Raw genomic sequence first — 12,705 nt, forward strand, 5'->3', positions numbered from 1 at the left:
CCGGGAGTTTTGGTATCAATCCAATACTAAGTAAATACAGGGCCAGTATCGCCGATATTGATACCGATACCGATACCGGAAGTATTCGCCATATGCAGCTGTAGAAGCAAAAGACAGGAGCCCCAACTTAGCAGCAGATCCTCCAAATCCCCATTGTAATGAACTGTGATGTTATTCACTTAAACCGTAAGTGGTTTTAATGTTGTGGGTTACTGGTGTTTATACATGCCTTGAAGATTCTAGATTAAATTAGATTCTAGATCATCTTAAAGATCCTGTGTATATACATGCTTTGAATGTGCCTTGAAGATTCAGGTGAACTTCATCCAATCTAAATCTCAGCCCATGTTGTTGTTGTTGGTAGTGGTGGTCAGTATAAAATGGCTATGGTGGTCTTCAAGTCATTCAGTCATTCAGATATGTATAAAAGAACAACAGGATGGGAAAGTTTAACACAGGAAAAGAACTCATGCTCTTAGCTGAGAAACCCTCGTGCTAGCCGTATTTTGGAAAGCTAGAAAAAGTTACTGGGTTCTTGATGGAGTAAGTTAAAGGGTAACAAAACAAAACAACTTGGCCCACTGTTTTACCAGCAGTCCATCTAGCTTAGCCGCTCTGACCTTGACAGCCATAATGCACTAAAAAGGGTTAGACCAACTAAAACATGTCTGGACATGCTCGCTAGTCTGCTAGATTCAGGCAGGTCTGCAGTGCCATTATTTCACATTTTTATCAGGCTCATGCATATGGCTCAGTCCACTCTTTTCAAGCATGTTATAATATCACAAAACTAGGGGCATAGTAACAGTGGGCCTGGCTGGACCAAGACCCACCCAGTCAGCCATAGTGAATTTCCCACAGGGAAGCTGACACGTGGACACACATATGGCTTCAGATCCAATAAAAAAAAAAATCATGAATGAGTAAAACCACTTTGCGTGAGGAAATAAAACACCTTGAGCTATAAGCACAATGAGAGCCATTCATATGCGAGACAGATCAGACCTGTGGCTAAGCTAAATGCCTGCCTCTTGCCAAAACAAATTTTGCTAATATGGAACACACCAGATGATGGCAAGTGGGAGGTGAACTCAGGAGTCTTTTGGGCATGAGCTCTGGGCGTGTGTGAAGCCTAGTCCCACATGGCTGAGATTAGTGTGGCGAAGTGGTGGAGGAGGGTGTGAGTTTGTTCTTCACATTGGAAGGCCATCTCCCAAAATGTCATTATATCTTGACTACACAAAAACCAGGTAATCTTAGATTCAAAGTAAAATTCAATGCTTTACAAAATGGTAATTTCTAATTTGTTGCCCATAAAAATAACAGATGTTAGTTCATAAATTTGTAAATAGAAGCCAGCTTAACTGGCCACTATCCCACAAACCCTGCATTTTTTCACTACTACCCATTGAAAATGAATGGTGGCATAATTTGTATGAAAGCTAATAATTCACATGTAATTCACACTGTATTTCACTTGTGGTCAGTAGTGAGCTGCTTATTTAAGTAAATAAAATGAATTATGTTCCCTGATGACAGAATCAGAAACCTTTGTGCTTTTATTTTGTGTCACATGATGCCATGAAAATAACATCACAACTAACAACAAATTATTATTTTAATCAGTATAAATAATAATAAAAAAAACTTTAGTGCCAACATATTTAAAACTGTAGTGCAGGTAGTTCATGTGTGGTTGAATGTTGATATATCTGAATTGAATGCAACACTTGATATGCAATCTTGTCCCAAGCATTTTTCAAAACAAAGTTATGCACATGGAGTGCAGGCATGCAAAGAGTTCCCATCATGTCCCGCAACCCTAGTGAAAAAAAGACTCCTTTGTGTTGTTACTTCTGTGGGTGTTTTTTTTTTTTTATTTCCAGTAATGTGTAGTTTGATCATTTTATCTTGTTTGGATTTGCTCATGAGGACCTTGGTTTAAAATATTTAGTAATCCACGTCTTTCCCGTATTTGCAGACCTCCATTGTTTTTGGGTGTACGAGTATGCACAGGGTTGGCCTTTCCTTGTTTTTTTAAAGGCGTCTTCGATTCTCCTGCCACACATCTGCAGGGTCTTTGGGTTCATTCCTCATATTTGGTCACTCTCTGTCTATGTGAAAATGTCCACAGGTGTGTGTGTACAGGTATAATCAATAACTTTCATTCATTATCTGAAACCTCTTATCCAGTTCAGGGTTCGGAGCCTACCTAGCATCATCGGATGCAAGGCAGGAACACACCCTGGAGGGGGCACCAGTCCTTCACAGGGCGACACACACACCTCTATGGACACTTTTAAGTTGCCAGTCCATCCAACATGTGTTTTTGGACTATGGGAGGAAACCGGAGCACCCGGAGGAAACCCACACGGACACGGGGAGAACACACCAACTCCTCACAGACAGTCACTTGGAGCTGTGTGACTGCGAGACTATCTACTGCGCCACCGTGCCGCCTCTAATTCAATGTTAAGCATTTAAAAACAAAACATGTTAAATATAAAAATATGTAGTTAATTTAAGAAGGAAACCCATGTATTCCAGTATATGTCCCCATATATTTGGTTTTCATCCAGTTTGCCACAGCTAGCACAGCCTTATACTTGACAGAGGTTAGTCAGATTTATTTTGTGCTATGGGCTAAAAGAGCACTGTAATATGTAGGTCACTTTTTGTTCATGTAGACAGACAGTTGGCCAGTACTGCCACAATTTTGCCAGATGTGGCACATATCCTAATGCTACCTGGATGGTTTCTGACTTTATTATCACTGTATAATAAAAGATGTCATTTCATGTCACTGTATATTCAAATGATACTTTGTAAATCCAATACAGAATCATCACTCAACCGTGAAAAATAGTGAGGTGGAGACAATAACAAGGAATTATTGTATGCAGGGATTTTGTGACATTTCTACTACATTTTAGTTGGGTTTGAGCCTCAAGATTTTGCCAGGAATTCGAGCATATATTGTTTATCGTTAAAAGGTACTATCATATGAAATCAACAGAGCTGAACCGTCAGAAACTTTCTCCTCGATAGATTGCTTCATCCACCCTGTAGAGCCGAGGGTGTCCAATCCTGTGTAATGGGCGGAGTCCCCACTATGTTGCAGTGTAAACCCTGTGAGTGTGAACCAGTGGCTGAATCACATCCAGCAAAACCATCCGAGTCATAGAGAGGAGCTGACACTAGGCTGGAAATAAACGGACAACATCTCCAGAGAGCCTTCAGTGAAGGACATTACTGCTGGACATTAATGGAATAGAGGTAGGATATACGAGAGTCCATTACACTCCACTCATCGTCTATAAGTGTGTTGAATGTGAGGCGACGCTTTCCAGACTGGAGTTTTAGCTCGAACTCGGTTTTATAAGAGATGTATCCGATTACAAATCATTAAGTCCTAAAAATCCTCGTGTATAGCAACGAAATCATCCGTTAAGGTATCACTGCTCGCCATTATTACGGCGCTATGGAGCGAAAAGAGAGCAGGCTTCTAAAGCTGAGTGAATTGCAGGGACTTTTTTGCCGAGGGACTTTTGTTTTAGATAATAATGGGATTTGGATGTCCGTTATCGTCTGAAGAGAAGCTGTTACTTTGACCCAAAGCAGTCTGCACAAAAACAGCGATAGCTGAGGACAGAACATCTGCTGTTCATCGATTCCTCCCCTTCCTCCCCTTCTGAACACCACTCAGCGGCTAGTTTAACCCTTTCGGGGCAGAGTTTGTGTTTTTATGGCTTTCTTGGGCGACTGTGCAAAGGAAAGTGAAGAAACAACAGGAATGTAGCAAACCTGCAATTTCTTTTGGAAGGCACTCTGATAGCACTGAGCATTTGGGCCACCTTTGACCTAATGTCCGTATTGGCAAACTGCATGTGAACGAAAAGTGGCCCACAAAGGGCTATTAAAGCAACCCTAGGTAGTATTTTTACATTAAAATTACAGCTTCAAAGTCCTTGTGATGTTCCACTGACCTGTAATAAGAAGATTATAGCCTATGTTGTCTCCACTCCTTGCTCCTCCCTGCAGAATGTGCACTAAAGCATTTTTTGGAGCATGGTAGAACCCCCCTCTTCATTCCAGAACAGTTCTGTAAAAGTGAATTACACTCTGCAACTCTAGAGGTAGCCCCGGAGCAGCAATACAAAATCTTACCCAGTGTTGCTGTAAAAGTCTCATTTGCCCCACATCTCAAAACATATCTGGCCCAATTCTGGAACAGATGTAGCACTGCTGGCCCAATAATGGTACCGGCAAAGTGCAGCTGATATTTTGCCCTAATATGGTGTTTCAGTGGCCTTTGTAGCAAGGGTGAGCAGTCTTTCTAGGTGCTGTTAATCTATGCTGAAAATGGGCCAAAATAATCGTTGTATCTGTGTAAAATGTGATTATAAGATCTCTGGGACAGTGAATAAGCTGTCTTGATGTGTACAGAGTGTAATACACTGTCCAAATATTGGTAGGTCGTATAAATAATGAATTCAGCTACTTTAAAGTGACACAAATATTATGGAGTAATGGAGCATAGAGCTGCGGTTCTCTGATGTGATGGAGCACCATCCAACACCTCCGGGATGAACTGGTGTGGCAGTTGTGTTCCAGAATCCAACATCAGCAAATAATATCCAACCAGATAATCCAGTATCTAATGTAAGCTTAGACAATGTTACAGCAGCAAAAGGGAGGAAAAAAACTCCAAAGCAGTGTTGGAGGAGCAGGTGTCCATAAACATTTGTCCACATAGTTTATATGGGGGTGGGGGGGAGTGACTATGTGATGGATATCAGTGCATTCTTGCTCTGAGGTCGTGGGAGTACTCTGTGCAAAAGCTTCTGTACATGTACCTGTTTGTTGACTGTCTGATTAGATCTGTCTAATGGCCAGCGCAAGAAAAACGTTTTAAGTATTGAAACTATTTTAATGCCGGAATACTAATAAACCAGGAAACCTTTCTAAGTAGCTCAAACTCTGGAAAAGTGGTTCTATATAGATACAAAATGGGCTCTTGTATTGTTACAATGTCAAGCTTGTTCAAATTGAAGTGCATTTTGTGCTGCTGTATGGAATATTTTTTTAATTGCTACAAAGCCCATGTTCACCACATTCTCCATCAGAGTGAAGAACCTTTTCCTTATGTAAAGGACCATGCCACCCATACAGATGGTTCTGTATAGAACTCATGGTTAAACAGATGCCTTGAAGAACCCTTTGTTTAGATCAGAGACATTATTAAAATATGATGAATTATAAGTAAGTCACTTTCTGCTTTTGTGGGTGGGGCACATTAGTCAGCTCTGCTCGACTACACCTCTACAGTTAAAAGATCGTGCTGAGAAAGAGAGAAATACTAGATGTGTGATTATAATAATAATAATAATTGTGTAATGTTCCAAGCACTACTAATCAGACAGTAGTACTCCTACCCAGGATCTATGTGAATACACAGCAAGATTAAGATTAAAAATGTTCTGTTTTTCTTTAAAACTACATTTATAACTTAACAATTTAATCACTGGCTACCACTCTGAATTTACAAATATTAAAGGTACACCTATCAGCCGAAACATTAAAGCCACCTCTTTGTTTCTACACTACTTTTACATTTTATCTGCCCCGCTGACCATACAAGTATACTTCGTGGTTCTGCAAATACAGAGTGTAGTCCATCTGTTCTTGAATTTCCCTAGGGATCAATAAAGTATCTATCTATCTATCTATCTATCTATCTATCTATCTATCTATCGTAATTTCTTAGCCCTTTTTACCATGTTCTTTGACGGTTAGGACCCACACAGGGCATGTGTTATCTAGGTGGTGGGTCATTCTCAGCGATGCAGTGACACTGACATGGTGGTGGTGTGTTAATGTGTGTTGCGCTGCTACGAGTGGATCAGACAGTGCAGTGCTGCTAGAGTTTTCTAGCCCTTCATCAGTAGACACATGATTCTGTTGGCTGCAAATATTTGGTTGGTGGCCTATTCTCAGTTCAGCAGTGATACTGAGATTGCATTTCCAGCAGCACTGCTGTGTCTGACGCCAGCACCACATGCCGCCACCCTGTCTGTGTCACTGTGTCCACTCAAATATTACCTTACCTGTCCTGACTATTGAAGGATAAAAGGTAAAATGTGGCTAACACAGTATGCAGAAAAACAGATATACAACAATCTGTAATTGTGGAGATACCAAGTGCCCCTATATGGTCAGTGGAGCGGATAAAGTGGACAAGAGTGAAGAAATGAAGTCACTTACCCCTAGGGCTGTGCCATATCGTATCGTTCGTGATAATATCATCATCATTTTTTAAATGATATAAAAAAATCAATATCATGATAATCTGACTTGTTTATTTAATGACTCAGCACAACAATTATTATGTGTTTATTTTGTTATTTACTGTGAAGTTTTAAAGTTACTTTTTCACAACTCACAGAGAATATATTCAGAGCTGTGTGGTTACTTGGTCGTTACTTGGTGTAGGTGTTAAAAGTTCCCAGGGCTTCACATGGGAGAGCGTTACCAGAAAAACGGGAAAAAATATAATCAATGAGAAAAAAGAGATCAAACAGTCTGATGAAAGAAGAGACTGTAATGGCAGCTGCAGGTACATAACATTAGTTTTATATTCAGGTTTGCACATATTCATCATTGTTTCCTGCTGCCTGGCTTTGACAAATCCTCATTTTACCTGGAACCTCAGTGTGACAAAGTGATATAATTTGTGAGCTATAAACTCACACATTCTCTAGGTGTTCATTGGCATCCATATGTTAGAGTTTAATCACAGATGAGGCCTGTAAAATATTTATTACACGTGTCCCTGAAAAAATAATCCAATCTAAATGGGGCATTAAACAAAAGAGTGTAATACCAAAGGTCAGAATAATCTAAAGTGAAACACAAGGAAAGGAATACCACAAGGAAGAATGTGTTAGTTCTAGACCCTGAAATGTTATGCGCTGAGAGACGTGCAGAACATTCCACCATTGCACAATAATGACGCTCTGAATGAAACCCAAGTATTCAGGTAATTCAAGTATTACTCCACCACATTCACGCATAACCTAACAGCAAAGTCTTACAAGACTGCAAGTGTGTGTCTGATAGTATAACACAATTAATTTTTTTGCTGAATATTAATAAACAAAGTGTATTTTTCTGTCCACTTTATTTTAAAGTACTACTAGGTAGTATTCATTCATTCATTGTCTGTAAGCACTTATGCAGTTCAGGGTCGTGGTGGGTCCAGAGCCCAACCTGAACCACTGGGCACAAGGTGGAAACAAACCCTGGAGGGGGCACCAGTCCCTTGCAGGGTGACACACACCAACACACTCACCACTAGGTAGTATTCTTGCTTTAAAATGACAGCAAAAAATCATTGTGATTATTTTTTCAATGACCCCAACCCCCCACCTGCTTTTTCAGGAGAGTGCTGTAAGTTTTAAGGTTACGTTTTGTATAATTGTTTACGTTTGCTGTTTATATACACAAAATGTTCTGCACTTTCATTGCGTGGTAGATTTATATGCTACATTATTGTTTTATACAAAATCAGAATCTTGGTAAGTTACAGTTTACAAAATTAGCAAATGTTTTTAAAAATGTTTGTTACGTTTGTAGTAAAATAAAACTTAATAAATATAACCATGTAAAACTATTGATATATATTAAATATATTTAATTAATTATAATATTATAATTAATATTAGTATAACATTGATTTTGTTTCAATAGTGTGTTTTTGATATTAATAAAACTATTTTTCATTGTTTTCCTCCGGGTGCTCCGGTTTCCTCCCACAGTCCAAAAACACACGTTGGTAGATGGATTGATGACTCAAAAGTGTCCGTAGGTGTGAGTGTGTGAGTGAATGTGTGTGTTGCCCTGTGAAGGACTGTCGCCCCCTCCAGGGTGTATTCCCACCTTGTGCCCAATGATTCCAAGTAGGCTCTGGACCCACCACGACCCTGAACTGGATAAGCGCTTACAGATGATGAATTAATTAATTATTTTTTCAGTGTTTTTATACATTATTTACAATATATATTATTTTAGGGTCATATTGCCCACCCCTACTTACCTCTCTATTTATAGGACAGGCACCCTCTTCAAAAATTGCATAGATGACATGAGTTCTCCTTACATGTATCTTCTCATATGCTATTCTTTCCTGTAGGGCCATTCAGAACTCCAGTATATGGCCACGCTCTCAGAATAAAGAGCACATTTCTGCACAATTCCGTGTTCTCCAAGCTCTTGCAGGAATAATTCCCAACAAGTCTAACCTTTGCAGTTTCCCATTCCTGCTGAGTTACTAACATTTCCAAACAATTCCAAACACCAGCCTATCAGTACTCTGCTGCTATAAAACTGATTCTTGCTGGGTTGATGGGTATACGTAGTATTACGCGTACACATACCTTTTAAAGTGTTTTGTAATATGTGTAATTGTAATTCAAAATGTTTAAAAATCTGCATTAGTTACAATTTTTTGTATAGTCATCCCAAATCTTTTCCTGTCTGACATTGCCACCTCAGGAAGGCTTTGTCCACCCTTTAGCCGGATCAAATTCTGCAATCTCTGTTGAACTTACGGGTGGTTCAGCTGATGACAACAATGGAGTGAGCAAATACAGGGCAGGGCAATCACAAACGAATCTGTCAGGGAAGGGTGGGTGGGGCGGGGGGACACTGCTGTGTTTTAAGCTTTGTCTCAGTCTATTCTTTCCTCCTTGAAGCATGGAGGTTTTCATCAATCTCAAGAGGTTCCACAAAGTACATTATGTTTTGCGTTGTGTGGCAGGCCCGGAATTCAGAGATCTATCTAAAACAGATGTAAACAAATGCAGCACGTTTACATGAGCATACCATTAATGATTTCAACATAATGTACAGGTCAACACAGTTAGAAAAGTCACACACTATCACCTGGGTTTTGTCAGACAGTAATGCTACTGATTGGACAAAGCAGTTAGGGTCCATTTGATTTCTATCCATAGATGGTTGGGAATAGCCAGGGATTGAAGGTGCATGCTCCTGACCTTTTGAATTAATGAAGGTGCCACTTTACATTGGATGGATATGGATATGTTATGATAACAGAACCCATGGAAATGGTTGACTGTGGTTAACAAACATTATAGTGAACACCATTTTTGGAATTTGACATTTTGTCCCTGTATTTTGTAAAAGATAAAATGCTATCCTTCAAAATTGATATTTTGTTCCTGCTTTGGTTGTGGCTGTGGTTGTCTGCTGGCAGTTTGTTTCTTAAAAAAAGGACTTGAAAAGTATGTATGAAGTCCCAGATTGTGGAGAGGATATAAGTACTGAGGCTCAAAGACCTTTGCCTTTTACTCACCACAGGTGGTCATGGGAGAAAGCTGGTAACCACAAGTTCCTGAAACCAGATGATTGTGTGGTTATCATATCAAAGGACTTAGGAATATACAGGAACCCCCAAAACAGATGACAACACATACACTATAATTATAAAGGAGACAAAGGGAAGTAAAGCCCTATACCTACAAGATAGGTGCTGGGGTAATTCTTTTTAATTTTTTTGGGAGGGGGGGGGTCCTAAGTAAATTTATTTCCATCCAAATAAACCATGTCTGTGGTTTTCCCCCTAACTTCCTCACAGAAATGTACAGGCTGACCTACCTACTGTTTTTCACCAAACTCAGTGATCATCTGATCATTTTAATCCTGTCCAGATGGAAATCTCTGCATTTTAACAGACAGATCTCACCACACATTGAATACAATAATTAGCACTCTCTGAGCACACATTTCCATAGAAACTCACAGAGAATATATTCAGAGCTGTGTGTTTAATTGGTCGTTACTTGGTGTAGGTGTTAAAAGTTCTCAGGGCTTCACATGGGAGAGCGTTACCAGAAAAAGGGAAAAAATATAATCAATGAGAAAAAAGAGATCAAACAGTCTGATGAAAGAAGAGACTGTAATGGCAGCTGCAGGTACATAACATTAGTTTTATATTCAGGTATGCACATATTTATCATTGTTTCCTGCTGCCTGGCTTTGACAAATCCTCATTTTACCTGGAACCTCAGTGTGACAAAGTGATATAATTTGTGAGCTATAAACACAGAGGATCATCTGTCCACTTTATTTTAAAGTACTACTAGGTAGTATTCATTCATTCATTGTCTGTAAGCACTTATGCAGTTCAGGGTCGTGGTGGGTCCAGAGCCCAACCTGAACCACTGGGCACAAGGTGAAAACAAACCCTGGAGGGGGCACCAGTGCCTTGCAGGGCGACACACACCAACACACTCACCACTAGGCAGTATTCTTGCTTTAAAATGACAGCAGAAAATCTTTGTGATGTTTCAATGACCCCCAACCCCCCACCTACTTTTTCAGGAGAGTGCTGTAAAAGTGAATTACACTCTGCAACTGTACAGGGAGCCCAAGGAGCAACAATAACAATTCTTATCTAGTGCTCCTTTAAAATCTGACACTAAACGGTGATAACCAAAATGTGGGATACTCCCAATAATAAACTACACGTTTGTGCTATAACGTGAGATATTGATACTGGTGTACTGGTCTTTGGCAGAAAACTAGTGCCGATATCTGACATTATATTACTTCTTCTCATATATAACTTCTTCTCAAGACGAGTATGAGCATAAGAACCCTGTTCCAGTCAAAGAAAGCCATACGGCACAAATATACAGTAGTTCCTATAAGCTTATTTGTGAACCGTCGTCTTAGACTGAGTCAGAAGTGTAGCTGTAAATAAGGCTGTGATGTGCCTGAGCAGCAGGCTTCAGCTTTGCAATGTATTTATATCTGGAACAAATTAGTGGATACTTTTCTGTGCATGTGGTAACTTTAACAGGAAACTGCCAAAGCTTGCTGTGACAGATTACGCTATCAAGAGAGGACAATGATATGTACAGGAAAGATGATCATGAATCATGTACAGCCCAGAAATAAAACAAACAGTGTATTTAATAAGGCGGGCTTTTTCTGTTTGCCATATGACTTACAGTGGGTGTATTATATACCATTTCCACTAGTGAACACAGTTCCCTAGTGGTCTTAATGAAACATCTGTAACATGCTTTGGTTTAGCCATTTTTGCTCAGTTCTGTTTTCATTTTCTTTGTATTTATTAGGTACTCCTATATCGCTGCACTTGTGTTTGTCTTGCTCTGTTTAACCTTGTCTTTGCGCTCTCAGAAGAATTCATATCCAGCGCTGTGAATGGAGAGACTTGGACAAGGACATTTCACAGTTCTAAAGTCTCTAAACTTTATGTAAGAAACAGCACAGATTGGTAGGATCTCCAGATCCCCAAAATATTGTGTAAATACACTGAAAAAAGGATTTATCATTATATATCAAAATCAGTGTTGTCCAGTAAGAAGGGGACTCAAGGCCTTATTATTAGTCAATCCCGACCTTAGGGCATACGATATAAGACTAATTGTGAAATCCTGCTTTGTGAAATGGCCTGTGTCTTTTAGAGTTCACTCACATCACAAAGGATGACACGCTTCCTCTGTCAGTAAAGTTCGCCCCTTCGTTTCCTTCAGTAAAACAATACCAAGGTTGCATGAGTGTATTTATTGTCCTCATTGGAATGTCCTGAACTGGCTCGACCAACACTGATATCAATCTACACCTCTACTTCTATAAAAGGAATACTCCAGAGTCCATTTTTATATTTATAGGACTCATCACAAACACAATACGGCTGAATGATGCTGGCATGTTCTAATGTAGGCTGTCACCCAGGAGAGTTTGCACTCTCATAGACTGGCGCGGTGTCAGCTTCACCAGGCAGGGAGGCTTTTATCAAGGTCAGGATATTAAAAACGGCTTATGGAACATGCTGGCAAAATGCAGACTCACACAAGCACTCGCTTTAAGGGAGTTTTGATCTGAGGAATGTGCACTAGCTATAGATTTGTCCGTTTTTGCAAGGTTTTTTTTCAGGAAAGGAACGTGGATATGAAGTCACCACAAGCTGTGAAGTGAGGAGCAAAAGGGGAAGCAGTAAAACTTTGTTATGGCAACACATTTCCCTTTTCAGGAATGTCCTTCCTTAAAACAGAAAGCACTTGAAGTCTGTGTGGATGCCCCCTACTTTGAGGCAACTCTGAAAACAGAATCACTGGTGACACACCTACAAAGAGCAATCTCAAAATTAAAGGATACTGCATGATTCTTGGCATTGGACACATGAGTCTAGGGTAAAATTGTAACGGGTAGAGAACCTATCATTAAAAGAGCATCTCTGTTCATAGTGGTTTGATGTGAAGTGGTTTGTTGCAGAGCAACTTCCAGATTCAGAGAACATTCCCATATCTTGGGGTTTTTATATGAAATGCTGATAACTGTATAATTAGGCCTTTAACTGTAGACATTGTGATTGATATATTTCAGAAATAATTGTGATAAACGATATTATTGTCAATTTAATATCATTTATGCTACTGATATTACAATGATATAATAGCATAATTATGCAATTATGCAAAAACTTTTGAAGTGCAATGAATTTTAGCAAAAAATAAAAAATGAGGAATAATGAGGCATTGTAATTGGAATATAACAAAGATCAATCAAATAAATTCAAGTAAACACAGTGGGTCATATTGAGGTCAGCAAATATAATTGAGGAAATGTCCATATGTTGTACAATAAGTCAAT

General features: G+C 39.4%; 1 protein-coding gene across 5 annotated transcripts in view; it reads left to right on the top strand.

The window, feature by feature from the left end:
* The first annotated feature begins 3,135 nt into the window (after positions 1 to 3,135).
* Positions 3,136 to 12,705, top strand: part of inf2 (inverted formin 2) — a 38,698-nt gene continuing 29,128 nt past the window's right edge. For all 5 annotated transcript variants that reach the window (XM_066673448.1, XM_066673446.1, XM_066673447.1 and 2 more), the window contains exon 1: positions 3,136 to 3,276. The gene's annotated coding sequence lies outside the window, so the exon portion shown is untranslated. The remainder of the gene's footprint in view (positions 3,277 to 12,705) is intronic.

Source organism: Hoplias malabaricus, chromosome 1 (assembly GCF_029633855.1).
Source record: "Hoplias malabaricus isolate fHopMal1 chromosome 1, fHopMal1.hap1, whole genome shotgun sequence".
In the NCBI taxonomy this organism is placed as follows: Eukaryota; Metazoa; Chordata; class Actinopteri; order Characiformes; family Erythrinidae; genus Hoplias; species Hoplias malabaricus.